Source organism: Triticum aestivum, chromosome 1D (assembly GCF_018294505.1).
Source record: "Triticum aestivum cultivar Chinese Spring chromosome 1D, IWGSC CS RefSeq v2.1, whole genome shotgun sequence".
NCBI lineage: Eukaryota > Viridiplantae > Streptophyta > Magnoliopsida > Poales > Poaceae > Triticum > Triticum aestivum.
This window is the reverse complement of record NC_057796.1, coordinates 202,312,050-202,331,679: the sequence shown is the minus strand read 5'-3', so window position 1 is coordinate 202,331,679 and position 19,630 is coordinate 202,312,050. Positions and strand designations below refer to the sequence as shown.

Genomic DNA, 19,630 nt, shown 5'->3' with positions numbered 1-19,630 from the left:
ATGCAGACTTTACATGTCGCAAAATAGCTGAGTCCAATGTGTTCGTGTGAGCCTCTCCCTTTTCAAGTTCATCATCCTCCCGGTATTTTTGAAATAGATTCCTCACGCACTTGTGTGTGATCCAGTGATTGTTCCAACAAAAGAACACGGCAGAATTTGTTTCAACGTACAAGAATTGAAGTTGTCATCGAAAGTGCCCAATGGAAGCTGGGCCAAGGCACACCCACATTATTTTTTAAAGAAATCTTAAAAAATCAACTATTTAAGAAAATAATGACATGAACTAATGTCATACATTGTGTAAAGTTTCACAAAGAAAAGACTTATACGATCTTCTGTGCAAAAAAAAGGAAAACAGATTTGGTTCTGTATAAAAGTTACTATTCAAATTTTATGTTCTTTTTTCAGAAGAACACGAAAGTCATTTCTTCCCGACGATGTTTACATTTTTTCATAATTGCTAGACTCTTTAAATATATATTGAAAAATTAATCTGTTTCAGCAGGTGCGTCTAGAACCATGTCAAAAATCTGTGTTTTTTTAGAAACACCCGAGTCTAGTTGTCATGTACTCCCTCCATTCATAAATATAAGATGTTTTAGATATTTTATAATGTCGACTAGATACAGTGAAATGAATGAACAAACGAACTAAAATATGTTTATATACATCCGATTCATCAAAAATTTATAAACAACTTATATTTGTAAACACAGAGAGTACCATATTAATCTCACAATAGGCCCAGAAGAAAAATCTGCCAAGGCCCATTAGATGGAAATGTCCGGAACGTTGCCTTGCCCGGAAGACCAACCACCTTGCCTACATTGGCTAAAAAAAACACCTTGCCTACATCTCCGCATTCCGGCTTTCCCCAACTGGCCCCCTCTTCCTCAATCCCCACCTCACTCTGCAGCTCCGCGCTAAAAACCCTACTTGCGCAGGCAAGGTGGAGCTCACCGCCCCCTCGGAAGCCTAGGATCGCGATGCCGCACACCGCCTCCGCCTCCGCCATCGTCGCCGAGACGGCGAGCGGGTACCACCACCTCAAGATCCGCGGCTACTCAAGCCTCAAGGCTGCCCCCAATGGCCAGTGCCTCATTTCCGGCCCTTTCACCGTCGGAGGCCATCGCTGGAGAATCCTCTACTACCCCAACGGCGACCGGGCGGAGAGCGCGGGCCACGTGTCCGTCTACCTCTTCCTCGACGAGAATGTGGACAAGGAAGTGATGGCACGGTTCCAGTTTGGTTTCAAGGCGGAGAAGCGAGGGCTCTTCTCCCTCAATAAGGCCAAGCCGGCGGCGGGGACTTCAGAAGCTGCACACAGCTTCGCCAGCCAGGGCACTTGGGGGTACACAAAGTTCGTGCAATGGAATGCGTTGGAGAAATCAAAGCATCTCAAGGGCGATTCGTTCACCATCAGGTGCGACCTCACCGACCTCAAGAGGGTCCGCATCGACGGGACTGCCCAGGAAGCAGCTCCAAAGTTCGTCGGCGTTCCTCCGTCCGACCTGAAGCAGCACCTCAGCGGCCTCTTCCTCGCCGGAAGCGGCGCGGACGTCGTGTTCGAGGCTGGTGGCGAGACATTCGCGGCGCACCGCTGCGTGCTCGCGGCCCGGTCGCCGGTGTTCAGCGCGGAGCTCTTTGGCTCGATGAAGGAGGGTAACGCCAATGATCTGGTCCGCATAGATGGCATGGAGGCGCAGGTGTTCAAGGCTCTGCTCTGCTTCGTCTACACCGATTCGCTGCCGGAGATGGGAAAAGAAGAGGAAGACGCCATGTGCCAGCATCTGCTTGTCGCGGCGGACACGTATAACATGGAGAGGATGAAGTTGGTTTGTGAAGACAAGTTGTGCAAGCACATCAATGTAGGCACGGTGGCGAACATCCTGGCACTGGCTACTGCACGGCTGCCCCGGGCTCAAGACTGCATGCATCCATTTTCTCAGCTCTCCGGCAAATCTGAGGGCAGCCATGGCCAGCGACGGCTTCGAGCTGTTAAAATAGGTCTAGCGTCTCATGTACACGTACCCTGTACGTATGTAACTGTATGCTGATTGTTATATATATAGAAAGACGTGGAGAGGCTTTGCCCCACGGAAAACCCTAAACCCTATTCTCTAACTTGGTATCAGAGCCTACCCTAGCCGCCGCCGCCTCTCCTCCCGCCGCCGCCGCAGTTTCCTTGCGGCCGCCGCGATGTCCACCGCGCCGGCACCCACGATGACCCCCTCCTCTACGCTCACGCTCACCACCCCCTCCGCGCTCGTCCCGATCGCCCCCGTCATCGCTCCACCCGCCGCGACGGCTCCCACCCCCGTTCTTCCGCCCATCGCGGTCTCGCTTGACCGCAGCAACTTCATGCTCTGGAGGGCTCTTGCCCTCCCCAACTTCGCCGGAGTTCGCCTCCACGACTTCCTCGATGGCTCGGCCACCGCGCCGGCACCGACCGTGACGACAGGCACCGGCGAGGCCGCCCGTACCGTGTCCAACCCCGACTACGAGCAATGGTGGACGCTGGATCAGAAGGTTCTCGGGCATCTCCTCGGTTCGATGGGCGTGGAGATCTTCGCGCAGCTCATTGGCTGCAGGTCGGCCGCCGCCGCCTGGGCGGCCGTGCACACCATGTTCGCCGCCGAGAACAGCGCCGGCGTGCGCAACCTCCGGCGCCAGATTCAGGCGCTGTGCAAGGGAGATCGTCCCGCCGGCGAGTATATGCAGAAGGTCAAGGCCCTCGCTGACTCGATGGCCGCCGCCGGCTCTCCTCTTCGCGATGATGAGATCATCGACTACATGCTGACCGGGCTCGGCTCGGCGTTCAACCCCATCGCCGCCTCCATGAACTTCGCGGACGTGCCAATCACGTTCCCCGCGTTCTACTCCAGCGTTCTCCACTACGAGGCCCTTCAGCAGCAGCAGTCCGAGCATGAGGATTGGCAGTCCTCCGCCAACGCCGCGTCTCGGCCGGTCTACAACAACACTTCCGGCCGAGCCTCCAATTCTGGCCGCCCGAGCGGCGGCCGCCTCTCCGCTGGTTCCCTCCCGCCCAGCTCGGGCGGCTATGGCAACAGCCAGGGCAACCCCTCTGGTCGTAACAACAACAACGGCGGCAATAGCCGCAATGGAGGAGGAAACGGAGGTGGCAACGGGGGTGGTCGCAACCGCCGCTGGCGTTCCCGGTGCCAGATATGCAAGAATTGGGGTCATGAGGCCGGCGACTGTCACAGCCGCTATGATCATGACCACCGCGCCGCCAACTCTGCGTCCACATCCTCCTCCCATGAGCCGCCGCACTGGATTCTGGACACCGGTGCGACGGACCACCTGACAAATGATCTTGATCGTCTGCACTTCCACGAGCGCTACGGCGGGAAGGATCAAGTGCAAGTGGCAAACGGTGCAGATTTGTCTATTTCGCATATTGGTCATTCCACTATACCCGGTTCATCCCTTCGTTTACGCAATATTCTTCGTCTACCACACATTCATTAACATCTTCTCTCCGTTTATCGTCTCGTCCTTGATTATGATGTTTTTGTGGAATTTCACCGTTCCTTTTTCCTTGTCAAGGACACGGCCACGAAGAAAATCCTTCTTCATGGTAGATGTCATGGTGGACTCTACCCCATCCCGTTCGGTCGCGCGTCGTCATCCTCCACCCGCCAAGCGTCCCTCAGCGTCGAGACCACCCCGTCCCAGTGGCACCAGCGTTTCGGTCATCCCTCGAATAATATTGTTCACAACATTGTTAGGAATAATGATTTAGTGTGTTCTTCTGAACGTCAGACTTCCGTGTGTGATGCTTGTCAGCGTGCTAAAAGTCGACAATTGCCTTATCATTTATCACATCATGTTTCCACTATGCCTCTTGAGTTAATTCATTCTGATGTTTGGGGGCCAGCTATTGCTTCTTCCGGAGGTTATAAATATTATGTGAGCTTTGTTGACGATTACTCTCGCTTCTCTTGGATTTATCTCCTTAAGCATAAGTCTGACGTTGAGCAAGTGTTTTATGCCTTTCAGGCTCATGTTGAGCGTCTTCTCCACACTAAAATCATAGCTGTTCAGTCCGACTGGGGTGGTGAGTATCACCGGTTGCATCGCTATTTCCAACGCACTGGCATCTCTCATCGTGTGTCTTGCCCGCACACGTCTCAGCAGAACGGCATTGCTGAACGCAAACACCGTCATCTTGTTGAAACAGGCCTTGCTTTGCCGGCTCATTCTTCTCTCCCATTGCATTTTTGGGATGAGGCATTCCTTACGGCATGCTATCTCATTAATCGCATGCCTACACCTGTTCTTCAACAAGATACACCCATATATCGTCTCCTTAAGGTGCACCCTGATTATAAGTTTCTTCGCATTTTTGGGTGCGCCTGCTGGCCTAGTTTGCGCAAATATAATGCACACAAACTTGCTTTCCGATCCACCATGTGTGTTTTCTTGGGCTATAGTCCGATGCATAAGGGATACAAGTGTCTTGATCGTTCCACGGGACGTATCTACATCTCCCGTGATGTTGTTTTCGACGAGTCTGTTTTTCCCTATGCCACTCCTGGGGTCACTGTCGATGTCTCTTCTTTGGCTGCTGTTCTCTCTTTTCCTCCCACTGAACCGGCTACGGGTGACCATATGCGCAAATACGACTTGTCCTATTTGTCTACTGACACGCATGTCCCAGGCCCTGTTGCTTCTGTGCAGGATTCTTCGGCTCCGCCCTCTCCGGCGCTCAACGTGCATGGCGCATGCACGCCCTCTGCCCGCCGCCCCCACGTGGCCGTCGCGCAGCCCTCCTTGGCGATCGACGTGCATGGGACATGCACGTCTCCCCGCTCGGCTCCCGCGTCGCCCGGCTCGGTCGTCGCCTCGCCCGGCCTGGCTGGTCCATTGGCTACCGCCTCGCCTGGCTCGACCGGCCCGTCCACGGACTCGGCCGCTTCGCCCGGCCCCTCCGCGGCCTCCTTGCCGCGCGGTGACGCGGTGTCCCCCGCCCCGGTGCTCGCGGATACTGCTCCGCCATCGCCACCGCAGCTCGCGTCGCCCTCTGTCGAGGGGAGTCCAGCTCCCTCGACCGCGACGCCCCCAGCTGCTCCTGCACACACCATTGAAAGATCGTGGATGTCGCCTAGAGGGGGTGAATAGGCGCTTTAAAATAATTATGGTTTAGGCTTGAACAAATGCGGAATAAACCTAGCGGTTAATTTGACAAGCACAAAACCTACAACAACTAGGCTCACCTATGTGCACCAACAACTTATGCTAAGCAAGATAAACAACTAAGTGATAGCAAGATATATGACAAGAAACAATATGGCTATCACAAAGTAAAGTGCATAAGTAAAGGGTTCGGGTAAGAGATAACCGAGGCACGCGGAGACGACGATGTATCCCGAAGTTCACACCCTTGCGGATGCTAATCTCCATTTGGAGCGGTGTGGAGGCACAATGCTCCCCAAGAAGCCACTAGGGCCACCGTAATCTCCTCACGCCCTCGCACAATGCAAGATGCCGTGATTCCACTAAGGGACCCTTGAGGGCGGTCACCGAACCCGTACAAATGGCAACCCTTGGGGGCGGTCACCGAACCCGTACACTTTGGCAACCCTTGGGGGCGGTCACCGGTACCCGTCAAATTGCTCGGGGCGATCTCTACAACCTAATTGGAGACCCCGACGCTTGCCCGGAGCTTTACACCACAATGATTGAGCTCCGAACACCACCAACCGTCTAGGGCACCCAAGCACCCAAGAGGAACAAGCTCAAGGGCACCAAGCACCCAAGAGTAATAAGCTTCGCAACTTGTAACTTCCACGTATCACCGTGGAGAACTCAAACCGATGCACCAAATGCAATGGCAAGGGCACACGGAGTGCCCAAGTCCTTCTCTCTCAAATCCCACCGAAGCAACTAATGCTAGGGAGGAAAATGAGAGGAAGAACAAGAAGGAGAACACCAAGAACTCCAAGATCTAGATCCAAGGGGTTCCCCTCACATAGAGGAGAAAGTGATTGGTGGAAATGTGGATCTAGATCTCCTCTCTCTTTTCCCTCAAAAACTAGCAAGAATCCATGGAGGGATTGAGAGTTAGCAAGCTCGAAGAAGGTCAACAATGGGGGAAGAACACGAGCTCAAAAGATAAGGTTCATTGGGGAAGAAGACCTCCTTATATAGTGGGGGGAACAATCCAACCGTTACCCCCACTTCAGCCCCGCAGAGAGCGGTACTACCGCTTGCCCCTATAAGCGGTACTACCGCTCCCCCTCGCGGTACTGCCGCTAGGCCCAGAGCGGTACTACCGCGGTGGCAGGGCGGTACTACCGCAAATGAGCGGTACTACCGCAAACGAGCGGTACTACGGCCCCCACTGCCGCGGCTAGTACCGTAAAACCCGACACGAAAAAGACCCCTCGAATCGAGGCGGTACTAGTACGAGACCGCAGCGGTACTACGGCTGGGGGCTACCAGCGGTACTACCGCTCTAGAGCGGTACTACCGCTTGTAGCACCCAAGCGGTACTACCGCTCCGGCCCGCGGTACTACCGCTGGGACCAAAACTGCCAAAACTTCTGCATATGAGCTCCGAATTGAGCAAACTCAAGCTTGTTGGATAGAGGAAGACGAGTAGCATCAAAACAGTTCGGGCATATACCGGAGTACCGGGGGGTTACCGGAACCCCCCGGGAAGTATATGGACCCTAATGGGCTTTAGTGGAGAGAGAGAGAGAGGGGCAGCCAGGGCAGGCCGCGCGCCCCTCCGCCTCTGGTCCGAATTTGACTAAGAAGGGGGGGGGCGGGCCCCCCCTTTCCTTCCTCCCTCTCTCCCCCTTCCTTCTCTCCTAGTCCAACTAGGGAAGGGGGGAATCCTACTCCCGGTGGGAGTAGGACTCCTCGAGGGCGCGCCATAGAGGGCCGGCCCTCCCCCCTCCTCCACTCCTTTATATACGGGGGAGGGGGCACCCCATAGACACAGAAGTTGATCATTGATCTCTTAGCCGTGTGCGGTGCCCCCCTCCACCATAATCCACCTCGGTCATATCGTTGCAGCGCTTAGGCGAAGCCCTGCGCCGGTAGCTTCATCATCACCGTCATCACGCCATCGTGCTGACGAAGCTCTCCGTCGACACAAAGCTGGATCAAGAGTTCGTGGGATGTCACCGAGCCGAACGTGTGCAGATCGCCGAGGTGCCATACTTTCGGTAATAGGATCGGCCGGATCGTGAAGACTTACGACTACATCAACCGCGTTGTCATAACGCTTCCACTTACGGTTTACGAGGGTATGTGGACTACACTCTCCCCTCTCGTTGTTATGCATCACCATGATCTTGCGTGTGCGTAGGAATTTTTTGAAATTACTACGTTCCCCAACAGTGGCATCCTTTATGCATCTTATTTTGCTTAGTTCGGTGGTAGCATTATAAGATGATCTCTCACTAAATTTCAAGGTACAAGTGTCCCTGAGTATGCACCGTTGCGAAAGTTCGTCGTGCTAAGACACCACGTGACGATCGGGTGTGATAAGCTCTACGTTCACATACAATGGGTCCAAGCCAGTTTTGCACACGCAGAATACTCTGGTTAAACTTGATGATCCTAGCATATGCAGATATGGCCTCGGAACACTTAGACCGAAAGGTCGAACGTGAATCATATAGTAGATTTGATCAACATAGTGATGTTCACCATTGAAAACTACTCCATCTCACGTGATGATCGGACATGGTTTAGTTGATTTGGATCGCGTGATCATTTAGATGACTCGAGGGATGTCTATCTAAGTGGGAGTTCTTAAGTAATATGATTAATTAAACTTTAATTTATCATGAACTTAGTCGTGATAGTATTTGCATAACTATGTTGTAGATCAATAGCTGGCGATGTAGCTCCCCGTTTATTTTTTGATATGTTCCTAGAGAAAAATAAGTTGAAAGATGATAGTAGCAATTATGCGGACTTAGTCTGTGATCTGAGGATTGTACTCATTGCTACATAGAAAAATTATGTCCTTGATGCACCGCTAGGTGACGGACCTATTGCAGGAGCAGATGCATACGTTATGAACGTTTGACAAAAGCCCGGTATGATGACTGCTACCTCTTGAGCACTACGTTGGTTTTCCCTTGAAGAGGAAAGGGTGATGCAGTAAAGTAGAGTAAGTATTTCCCTTAGTTATTGAGAACCAAGGTATCAATCTAGTAGGAGACCACGCTCAAGTCCCACGCACCTACACAAACAAATAAGAACCTCGCAACCAATGTGATAAAGGGGTTGTCAATCCCTTCACGGTCACTTACGAGAGTGAGATCTGATAGATATGATAAGATAATATTTTTGGTATTTTTATGATAAAGAGTAAAAGTAAAGATTGCAAAGATAAACGGCGCCAAAAATAGATAGTTGACGGGAGATTAATATGATGGAAAATAGACCCGGGGGCCATAGGTTTCACTAGTGGCTTCTCTCAAGAGCATAAGTATTACGGTGGGTAAACGAATTACTGTCGAGCAATTGATAGAACTGAGCATAGTTATGAGAATATCTAGGTATAATCATGTATATAGGCATCACGTCCGTGACAAGTAGACCGACTCCTGCCTGCATCTACTACTATTACTCCACACATCGACCGCTATCCAGCATGCATCTAGAGTATTAAGTTCATAAGAACGGAGTAACGCTTTAAGCAAGATGACATGATGTAGAGGGATAAACTCATGCAATATGATATAAACCCCATCTTTTTATCCTCGATGGCAACAATACAATACGTGTCGTTTCCCCACTGTCACTGGGATCGAGCACCGCAAGATTGAACCCAAAGCTAAGCACTTCTCCCATTGCAAGAAAGATCAATCTAGTAGGCCAAACCAAACTAATAATTCGAAGAGACTTGCAAAGATAACCAATCATACATAAAAGAATTCAGAGGAGATTCAAATATTGTTCATAGATAATCTTGATCATAAACCCACAATTCATCGGATCTCGACAAACACACCGCAAAAAAGAATTACATCGAATAGATCTCCAAGAGAATCGAGGAGAACTTTGTATTGAGATCCAAAGAGAGAGAAGAAGTCATCTAGCTAATAACTATGGACCCGAAGGTCTGAGGTAAACTACTCACACATCCTCGGAGAGGCTATGATGTTGATGTAGAAGCCCTCCGTGATCAATGCCCCCTCCGGCGGAGCGCCGGAAAAGGCCCCAAGATGGGATCTCATGGGTACAGAGAGTTGCGGCGGTGGAAATAGGGTTTTGGCTCCGTATCTGATGTTTCTAGGGTATATGAGTATATATATAGGCGAAGGAGGTTGGTCAGGAGAGCTACGAGGGGCCCACGAGGGTGGGGGGCGCGCCCAGGGGGGCAGGCGCGCGTCCCTGCCTCGTGGCCTCCTCATTCGTTTCTTGACGTCCACTCCAAGTCCTCTGGATCACGTTTGTTCCAAAAATCACATTCCCGAAGGTTTCATTCCGTTTGGACTCCGTTTGATATCCTTTTCCTTCGAAACACTGAAATAGGCAAAAAAATAGCAATTTGGGCTGGGCCTCCGGTTAATAGGTTAGTCCCAAAAATAATATAAAAGTGTATAATAAAGCCCATTAAACATCCAAAACAGAATATATATTAGCATGGAACAATAAAAAATTATAGATACGTTGGAGACGTATCAAGCATCCCCAAGCTTAATTCCTGCTCGTCCTCGAGTAGGTAAATGATAAAAACAGAATTTTTGATGTGGAATGCTACTTAGCATAATTTTCAATGTAGTTCTCTTAATTGTGGTATGAATATTCAGATCCGAAAGATTCAAGATAAAAGTTTAATATTGACATAAAAGTAATAATACTTCAAGCATACTAACTAAGCAATTATGTCTTCTGAAAATAACATGGGCAAAGAAAGTTCATCCCTACAAAATCATATAGTTTGGTCAGGCTCCATTTTCGTCACACAAGAATGCTCTCATCATGCACAACCCCGATGACAAGCCAAGTAATTGTTTCATACTTTAGTAATCTCAAACTTTTTCAACTTTCACGCAATATATGAGCGTGAGCCATGCATATATCATTATGGGTGGAATAGAATATGATGATAGGGGTTATGTGGAGAAGACAAAAAAGGAGAAAGTCTCACATTGACGCGGCTAATCAACGAGCTAGGGAGATGCCCATCAATTGATGTCATGCAAGGAGTAGGGATTGCCATGCAACGGATGCACTAGAGCTATAAATGTATGAAAGCTCAACAAAAGAAACTAAGTGGGTGTGCATCCAACTTGCTTGCTCACGAAGACCTAGGGCATTTGAGGAAGCCCATTGTTGGAATATACAAGCCAAGTTCTATAATGAAAAATTCCCACTAGTATATGAAAGTGACAAAACAAGAGACTCTCTATCATAAAGATCATGGTGCTACTTTGAAGCACAAGTGTGAAAAAAGGATAGTAGCATTGCCCCTTTTTATTTTTTTATTTTTTTCTTTTTTTGGACCTTTTTTGTCTTTCTCTTTTTTTATTTGGGACAATGCTCTATGAATGATGATCATCACACTTCTATTTATTTACAACTCAATGGTTACAACTCGATACTAGAACAAAGTATGACTCTATATGAATGCCTCCGGTGGTGTACCGGGATGGGCAATGAATCAAGAGTGACATGTATGAAATAATATGCATGGTGGCTTTGCCACAAATACGATGTCAACTACATGATCATGCAAGGCAATATGACAATGATGAAGTGTGTCATGATAAACGGAACGGTGGAAAGTTGCATGGCAATATATCTCGGAATGGCTATGGAAATGCCATAATAGGTAGGTATGGTGGCTGTTTTGAGGAAGATATAAGGAGGTTTATGTGTGATAGAGCGTATCGTATCACGGGGTTTGGATGCACCGACGAAGTTTGCACCAACTCTCAAGGTGAGAAAGGGCAATGCACGGTACCGAAGAGGCTAGCAATGATGGAAGGGTGAGAGTGCGTATAATCCATGGACTCAATATTAGTCATAAAGAACTCACATACTTATTGCAAAAATCTACAAGTCATCAAAAACCAAGCACTACGCGCATGCTCCTAGGTGATAGATTGGTAGGAAAAGACCATCGCTCGTCCCCGACCGCCACTCATAAGGAGGACAATCAAAGAACACCTCATGTTTCAAATTTGTTACACAACGTTTACCATACGTGCATGCTACGGGACTTACAAACTTCAACACAAGTATTTCTCAAATTCACAACTACTCAACTAGCATGACTCTAATATCAACATCTTCATATCTCAAAACAATTATCAAGCATCAAACTTCTCATAGTATTCAACACACTCATAAGAAAAATTCTTTACTAGTCTTGGATGCCTATCATATTAGGACTAATTTTATGATTAAAGCAAATTACCATGCTGTTTTGTAGGACTCTCAAAATAATATAAGTGAAGCATGAGAGATCAATAATTTCTATAAAATAAACCACCACCGTGCTCTAAAAGATATAAGTGAAGCACTAGAGCAAAAACTATATAGCTCAAAAGATATAAGTGAAGCACATAGAGTATTCTAATAAATTCCGAATCATGTATGTCTCTCTCAAAAGTGTATTCAGCGAGGATGATTGTGGTAAACTAAAAAAAACAAAGACTCAAATCATACAAGACGCTCCAAGCAAAACACATATCATGTGGTGAATAAAAATATAGCATCAAGTAAAGTTACCGATGGACGAAGACGAAAGAGGGGATGCCCTCCGGGGCATCCCCAAGCTTAGGCTTTTGGTTATCCTTGAATTTTACCTTGGGGTGCCTTGAGAACCCCCAAGCTTAGGCTCTTGCCAATCCTTGTTCCATAATCCATCAAAACTTTACCCAAAACTTGAAAACTTCACAACACAAAACTCAACAGAAAATCTCATGAGCTCCGTTAGCGAAAGAAAACAAAACACCACTTCAAGGTACTGTATTGAACTCATTCTTTGTTTATATTGGTGTTTAAACCACTGTATTCCAACTTATCTATGGTTTATAAACTCTATTACTAACCATAGACTCATCAAAATAAGCAAACAACACACGGAAAACAGAATCTGTCAAAAACAGAACAGTCTGTAGTAATCTGGGTCTAACGCAAACTTCTGTAACTCCGAAAATTCTGATAAAATAGGAAATCCTAAATAATTTTTTTGTTGATCTACTTCAATTGGAATCAGTATTTTATCACGTTCTGGTGATTTTAAACAATTGTTTTCGTGAACAGAAAGTTTCTGACTTTTTCAGCAAGATCAAATAACTATCATCCAAGAAGATCCTATAGGTTTTACTTGGCACAAACACTAATTAAAACATAAAAACAAATCTAACCAGAGGCTAGATCATATATTTATTCCTAAATAGGAGCAAAAAGCAAAAAAATAAAATAAAATTGGGTTGCCTCCCAACAAGTGTTATCGTTTAACGCCCCTAGCTAGGCATTGAGATTTCGATGATGCTCACATAAAAGATAGTAATTGAAAGACAAAGAGAGCATCATAAAACATGTGAAAACCACATCTAAGTCTAACATACTTCCTATGCATAGGCATCTTATAGGCAAAAAATTATCAAGGCAAGCAAAAATTAGCTTATGCAAGGAAGCGGAAAGAAACAATAGCAATCTCAACATAACGAGAGGTAATTTAGTAACATGGAAATTTCTACAACCATATTTTTCTCTCTCATAATAATTACATGTAGGATCATAATCAAATTCAACAATATAGCTATCACATACAATATTCTCAACATGATCCACATGCATGCAAAGTTGACACTCTTCCAAAATAGTTTGATTAACTAAAGTCATGACCTCTCCAAACCCACTTTTATCAAAAATACCATAAGTTTGAACATTCTACAAATATGTGGGATCTAAAGTTGACACTCTTCCAAACTGAAAGATCGTGAATGTCGCCTAGAGGGCGGAGGGTGAATAGGCGCTTTAAAATAATTACGGTTGAGGCTTGAACAAATGCGGAATAAACCTAGCGGTTAATTTATCAAGCACAAAACCTACAACAACTAGGCTCACCTATGTGCACCAACAACTTATGCTAAGCAAGAAAAACTACTTAGGTGATAGCAAGATATATGACAAGAAACAATATGGCTATCACAAGGTAAAGTGCATAAGTAAAGGGCTCGGGTAAGAAATAACCGAGGCACGCGGAGACGACGATGTATCCCGAAGTTCACACCCTTGCGGATGCTAATCTCCGTTTGGAGCGGTGTGGAGGCACAATGCTCCCCAAGAAGCCACTAGGGCCACCGTAATCTCCTCACGCCCTCGCACAATGCAAGATGCCGTGATTCCACTAAGGGACCCTTGAGGGCGGTCACCGAACCCGTACAAATGGCAACCCTTGGGGGCGGTCACCGAACCCGTACACTTTGGCAACCCTTGGGGGCGGTCACCGGAACCCGTCAAATTGCTCGGGGCGATCTCCACAACCTAATTGGAGACCCCGACGCTTGCTCGGAGCTTTACACCACAATGATTGAGCTCCGAACACCACCAACCGTCTAGGGCGCCCAAGCACCCAAGAGGAACAAGCTCAAGGGTACCAAGCACCCAAGAGTAATAAGCTTCTCAACTTGTAACTTCCACGTATCACCGTGGAGAACTCAAACCGATGCACCAAATGCAATGGCAAGGGCACACGGAGTGCCCAAGTCCTTCTCTCTCAAATCCCACCGAAGCAACTAATGCTAGGGAGGAAAATGAGAGGAAGAACAAGAAGGAGAACACCAAGAACTCCAAGATATAGATCCAAGGGGTTCCCCTCACATAGAGGAGAAAGTGATTGGTGGAAATGTGGATCTAGATCTCCTCTCTCTTTTCCCTCAAAAACTAGCAAGAATCCATGGAGGGATTGAGAGTTAGCAAGCTCGAAGAAGGTCAACAATGGGGGAAGAACACGAGCTCAACGGATGAGGTTCATTGGGGAAGAAGACCCCCTTTTATAGGAGGGGGAAAATCCAACCGTTATGTGCTCAGCCCGCACACGAGCGGTACTACCGCTCCACGAGCGGTACTACCGCTCGGGCGGAAGAAGCAGGGAAACAGATCAACAAAACATGAACCTTGGGGCGGTAGTACCGCTTATAAGCGGTACTACCGCACACCACAGCGGTACATCCGCTCGGTCGGAGCGGTACTACCGCTTATAGGCGGAACTACCGTGCCTTACTGCCGCGCGACTACCGCTGAACCCGACACGAAAAGAGCAGACCCAAAATCGAGGTGGTAGTAGAGCGGTACTACCGCTTGACGCTACAAGAGGTACTACCGCTGCCGCCGCGGTACTACCGCTTGACGCTACAAGCGGTACTACCGCTGCCACCGCGGTACTACTGCAGGGAGAAAAACAGAACTGCCAAAACTTCTTCATATGAGCTCCGAATTGAGCAAACTCAAGCTTGTTGGATTGAGCAAACTCAAGCTTGTTGGTTATAGTAAGAAGAGGCAGGGGAGATATGCCAACAAATAGAGGAGTGAAACCTCCAACCGAGAAGAACCGGCATAACCTCCAACATCGAAAACATCATAGAAGATGTGAGTGAACTCCGTTTTCGATGAACTCGAGCTTGTCATCAAGATGACCATAAGCTCCAAAACTCACAAAGAGAAGAACCAATAAAGATGATGCAAGGATGCAATGGTTTGAGCTCTCTATGAATGATATGATCAAGCTACTCATCGAGAGCCCCCCTTGATAGTACGGCAATCGATCCTATAACCCGGTCTCCCAACTACCATCACGAGACCGGTAAAATAGAAAACCTATCAAGGGCAAACTTTTGCCTTGCACATGGTCCACTTGAGCTAGATGATGACGATCTTGACTCCCTCAAGTTGGACCACCTTTTTTGGTTGCGTTGGCTCGATGAAGACTAGTTGATTGCTCCCCCATACTCCACTATGGGTGAGCCACTCTTCCGCACATCTTCACAAGTCCATTGTCACCACAATGGACGGCAAGCTTCAAGCATCTGATCTCTTCATGATGCTTCACTTGAACTTGCACACCGCAACATCTTCACAAGTCCATTGTCACCACAATGGACGGCAAGCTTCAAGCATTCGATCTCTTTCATGATGCTTCACTTGAACTTGCACACCGCAACCTGACCCCACAAAGAACTCTCACGAAGATCATGGGTTAGTACACAAAGCGTAATTGACAATGCTTACCACACCATGGGATCGCTTGATCCCTCTCGGTACATCTTCTACGCTTTGTGAGTTGACCAAGTTGATTCACTCTTGACTTAGTCTTGATCAACCTTTAATCTTTTCAACTCTCTTCTTTTGGATGATGTCTTGATGATATACATGAATGATCACACAATCTTCTTCTCCAAGACATGCTTGCAATAAGCTCAACTCTCACATGACCAATCTCTAACTCGAGCATCTAAGCACAACCTGCCCCTCTGTTGCCAAGGAGTTGATCGCGATGTCTTCCGCACCTTAGTTCAGTTATATGCTAATTGTGCTAGCAATGTCAGGTGGTCTCCTCTCCTGGTTGCCTATGCTTATTGAGTATCACTTATTTCTCTTGGTATATCCATCTATCATAACTTACTAAGGAGCTGCAAAGCACATTATGGAGTATTGTGAACAGGTTATTAGTCGTGCAAGTTATATGGTTATGTTCTCTTGCTTATGAACTTGTATTGAAAAGGAGCTTAATTTGATGAGTAATGTAATGCAATTGCACTTTAACTGTTTCTTCACGAGATCATGCTTGCTTTCATCTTTTTCATGTCATATCCACATGTGTGCATGTTAATCCAAGAAATGATTTGTTGATACGTAGATTGGTCTTAGTTCTTTGCATCCAATTAGGCTTTTTCCTGTTTCTGTATCCAATTTCAGTTATCCTCATTGTGCTAGCAATGTCAGGTAGTTCTCTTGTTGCAGCAATTGTGTCCTCTGATTCATGTTGTCCTACATAGTAGTACATCTATCGACAAAATCACTTATTTCTCTTGGTATATCAACTACATCTATCCGAACTTACTAAGGAGCTGCAAAGTACTTTGCCGAAAAAGGCTTTCGCCCCGCTTTAGATTATAAAGCAACTGCCCAAGCCAAACATCCAACAAGGTTCAAACACACACACACACACACAACAGTCTCATACAGAGTAGAATCCGAGGGTTAATGCTGAGGGCACAGCTCAACAAGCCCTATAAACGAGAAAAACACAAGCACACGCGGGGTGCAAAGAGCAACTAGTCGGGCTCCGGGGGGGGGGGGGAGCGGAGACGCCAAGCGGAAGGCCATCGATCGAAGGTCGGCGAGGAGAGTGTTGATGACGTCCCGGTCCTGAGGGCGGCTAAGCGGCCGCCAAAGCTGCAAGTAGCCACACATTTTAAAGATTGCATCAGTAGCACGTCGAAGAGGCACCTTCTGGATGACAAGGTTATTGCGTACGGTCCAAAGCGTCCAGGCAAGGACCCCAACGCATAGCCATCTAATATGGCGGTAGCGAGGGGGAGGCGTGAATCTCCGCAAGCAGGTCAGGGAAGTTGGTGTTGCACCACTGGCCACCGACCGTCTCGCGGAAACAGGACCATAGAAACTGGGCCGTGGAGCAAGTGAAGAAGATATGGTTCACATCCTCCACCGTGCCGCACAGGGGACAAATCCCGTCTCCAGGACCATTACGCTTAAGGACCTCCACGCCGGATGAAAGGCGGCCGCGGATCCATTGCCATAGGAAGATCATGATTTTCATGGGCAAGCGGATGCCCCAAATCAAACTAAAGGACTCAGGGGCCGTCGAGGGGGCGATGGCTGCATAGAGGGATTTGGTGGAGAAGCAGCCGGAGGGCTCCAGTCGCCAAGAGATGGCGTCCGGGGTGTCGGCGACGTTCATCGGGAGGAGGGCGATGTCCAGGAGGAGGGCATCCCTAGCGGCCACTTCAGGTGGGCCGAAGGGGCGACAGAAGGCGATGCGCCCTAAGTCAATAAGGGCCGCCTCGACAGAGACCCGAGGGCCAATCGCAATGGCGAAGAGTTCCGGAAATCGCGCGACCAGGGGAAGGTCGCCGATCCACCGATCAAACCAGAACAGGGTCGAGGACCCAGTACCAAACGAGATGGACGTGCCAATGCGGAGTACAGGTAGCAGCTTGATGACGGCCTGCCAAAACTGGGAGCCGCCAAAGCGCTGACAGAATGTGAGTGGCTGGCCCCGAAGGTACTTGTTCCGGATGATGGTGAACCAAAGGCCTCCATCGCCATTAGCAATGCGCCAGAGCCAACGGGTCAGGAGTGCAATGTTCATGCATCGGGAGGACAAAATCCCAAGACCGCCCTGGTCCTTGGGTTTGCAAATATCAGGCCAGCTCACCATATGGTACTTCTGCTTGTCACCCTCACCAGCCCAGAAAAATCTAGATTGGTATTTGGCGATTTCCTGATGAAGCGTCTCATGAAGGCTATAGAAGCTCATGAGGAACCAAAGAAGGCTGGCAAGCGAGGAGTTAATGAGGATCACGCCAGCAGCCTTCGACAGCCAGCGCCCTTTCCAGGGCTCAACCCGATGTCGCATCCGGGTCACCGTGGGGCGAAGGTCCGCCACGGTTAGGCGCGAATCACTGAAGGAAATATGCCCTAGAGGCAATAATAAAGTTATTATTTATTTCCTTATTTCATGATAAATGTTTATTATTCATGCTATAATTGTATTAACCGGAAACATAATACTTGTGTGAATACATAGACAAACAGAGTGTCACTAGTATGCCTCTACTTGACTAGCTCGTTGATCAAAGATGGTTATGTTTCCTAGCCATAGACATGAGTTGTCATTTGATTAACGGGATCACATCATTAGGAGAATGATGTGATTGACTTGACCCATTCCGTTAGCTTAGCACTTGATCGTTTAGTATTCTGCTATTGCTTTCTTCATGACTTATACATGTTCCTATGACTATGAGATTATGCAACTCCCGTTTACCGGAGGAACACTTTGTGTGCTACCAAACGTTACAACGTAACTGGGTGATTATAAAGGTGCTCTACAGGTGTCTCCGAAGGTACTTGTTGGGTTGGCGTATTTCGAGATTAGGATTTGTCACTCCGATTGTCGGAGAGGTATCTCTGGGCCCACTCAGTAATGCACATCACTATAAGCCTTGCAAGCATTGTAACTAATGAGTTAGTTGCGGGATGATGTATTACGGAACGAGTAAAGAGACTTGCCGGTAACGAGATTGAACTAGGTATTGAGATACCGACGATCGAATCTCGGGCAAGTAACATACCGATGACAAAGGGAACAACGTATGTTGTTATGCGGTTTGACCGATAAAGATCTTCGTAGAATATGTGGGAGCCAATATGAGCATCCAGGTTCCGCTATTGGTTATTGACCGGAGACGTGTCTCGGTCATGTCTACATTGTTCTCAAACCCGTAGGGTCCGCACGCTTAAAGTTCGATGACGGTTATATTATGAGTTTATGTGTTTTGATGTACCGAAGGTAGTTCGGAGTCCCGGATGAGATCGGGGACATGACGAGGAGTCTCGAAATGGTCAAGACGTAAAGATCAATATATTGGACGACTATATTCAGACATCGGAAAGGTTCCGAGTGATTCGGGTATTTTTCGGAGTACCGGAGAGTTACGGGAATTCGCCGGGGAGTATATGGGCCTTATTGGGCTTTAGGGGAAAGAGAGAGGAGAGGCTGGGCGCCCCCAAGGCCTAGTCCGAATTGGACTAGGGGGAGGGGCTGCGCCCCCTCCTTCCTTCTCTTCTCTCTCCCCTTTCCTTGACTCCTACTCCTACTACTTGGAAGGGGGGGAATCCTACTCCCGGTGGGAGTAGGACTCCTCCTAGGGCGCGCCATAGAGAGGGCCGGCCCTCCCCCTCCTCCACTCCTTTATATACGGGGAGGGGGGCACCCCTTGGAGACACAACAATTGATCATTGATCTTTTAGCCGTGTGCGGTGCCCCCCTCCACCATAGTCCACCTCGATAATATCGTAGCGGTGCTTAGGCGAAGCCCTGCGTCGGTAGAACATCATCATCGTCACCACGCCGTCGTGCTGACGAAACTCTCCCTCAACACTCGGCTGGATCGGAGTTCGAGGGACGTCATCGGGCTGAACGTGTGCTGAACTCGGAGGTGCCGTGCGTTCGGTACTTGATCGGTCGGATCGTGAAGACGTACGACTACATCAACCGCGTTGTGCTAACGCTTCCGCTTTCGGTCTACGAGGGTACGTGGACACACTCTCCCCTCTCGTTGCTATGCATCACCATGATCTTGCGTGTGCGTAGGATTTTTTTTGAAATTACTACGTTCCCCAACAGTGGCATCCGAGCCTGGTTTTATGCGTTGATGTTATATGCACGAGTAGAACACAAGTGAGTTGTGGGCGATACAAGTCATACTGCTTACCAGCATGTCATACTTTGGTTCGGCGGTATTGTTGGATGAAGCGGCCCGGACCGACATTACGCGTACGCTTACGCGAGACTGGTTTTACCGCCGTGCTATGCACACAGGTGACTAGCGGGTGTCAGTTTCTCCAACTTTAGTTGAACCGAGTGTGGCTA

General features: G+C 48.2%; 1 pseudogene; it reads left to right on the top strand.

Moving 5' to 3' along the window:
* The first annotated feature begins 986 nt into the window (after positions 1-986).
* Positions 987-2,007, top strand: LOC123158393 (BTB/POZ and MATH domain-containing protein 1-like; annotated as a pseudogene).
* The last annotated feature ends 17,623 nt before the right edge of the window (positions 2,008-19,630 follow it).